This window comes from Triticum dicoccoides, chromosome 7A, assembly GCF_002162155.2.
Source record: "Triticum dicoccoides isolate Atlit2015 ecotype Zavitan chromosome 7A, WEW_v2.0, whole genome shotgun sequence".
NCBI classification, from domain to species: Eukaryota; Viridiplantae; Streptophyta; class Magnoliopsida; order Poales; family Poaceae; genus Triticum; species Triticum dicoccoides.
The window spans coordinates 307323687-307324642 of record NC_041392.1 but is presented as its reverse complement, the minus strand read 5'-3'; positions in this window follow the sequence as shown (position 1 = coordinate 307324642).

Sequence of the window (956 nt, the reverse complement as noted above, 5' to 3'; positions counted from 1 at the left end):
CGCAGCTACTGAAAATTTTAGTAATGGTGGGTGGAGATGGTGGTGGACAAGGGAGGGCGAAGGTTCAAATGCCCCGGCCTCGGCCTCGGCTGCTAATATTAAAGATGCAGGGCGGGAGTGCCCAAGATCATGCATGGTCCAATAACAATATGTGTTGGTGTCAAAACCGGAGGATCTCGGGTAGGGGGTCCCGAACTGTGCGTCTAGGTCGGATGGTAACAGGAGACATGGGACACTTTGTTTTACCCAGGTTCGGGCCCTCTCGATGGAGGTAAAACCCTACTCCTGCTTGATTAATATTGAAGATATGGGTAGTACAAGAGTAGATCTACCACGAGATCAAGGAGGCTGAACCCTAGAAGCTAGCCTATGGTATGATTGTGTATGGAGTTGATCCTCTACGGGCTACAACCCTCCGGTTTATATAGACACCGGATAGGGTTAGCGTTACACAAAGTCGGTTACAATGGTAGGAGAGCTTGAATATCGCATCGCCGAGCTTGCCTTCCACGCCAAGGAAAGTCCCATCCGGACACGGGACGAAGTCTTCAATCTTATATCTTCATAGTCTAGGAGTCCGGCTGAAGGTATAGTCCGGCTATCCAAACACCCCCTAATCCAGGACTCCCTCAGTAGCCCCTGAACCAGGCTTCAATGACGACGAGTCCAGCGCGCAAATTGTCTTCGGCATTGCAAGGCGGGTTCCTCCTCCAAGTCCTTCATAGAAGATTGTAATCACCAAGAGTATTGTCCGGCTCTGTAAAATAAGTTTCCACATATTGCCATAGAGAGAATAATATTAACACAAATCAAATCTGCTGACGTATTCTGCAGTGCGCCATCACACTACAGCCAAGTCCTCTACTCGAATCGTTTTTACTTCCCCACCTCAGCATGTTTTGCGAGGTGGTTTCCTTGGCACGTCTTGTCAAAGCAGAGACCGTGTGCCCTTTTTA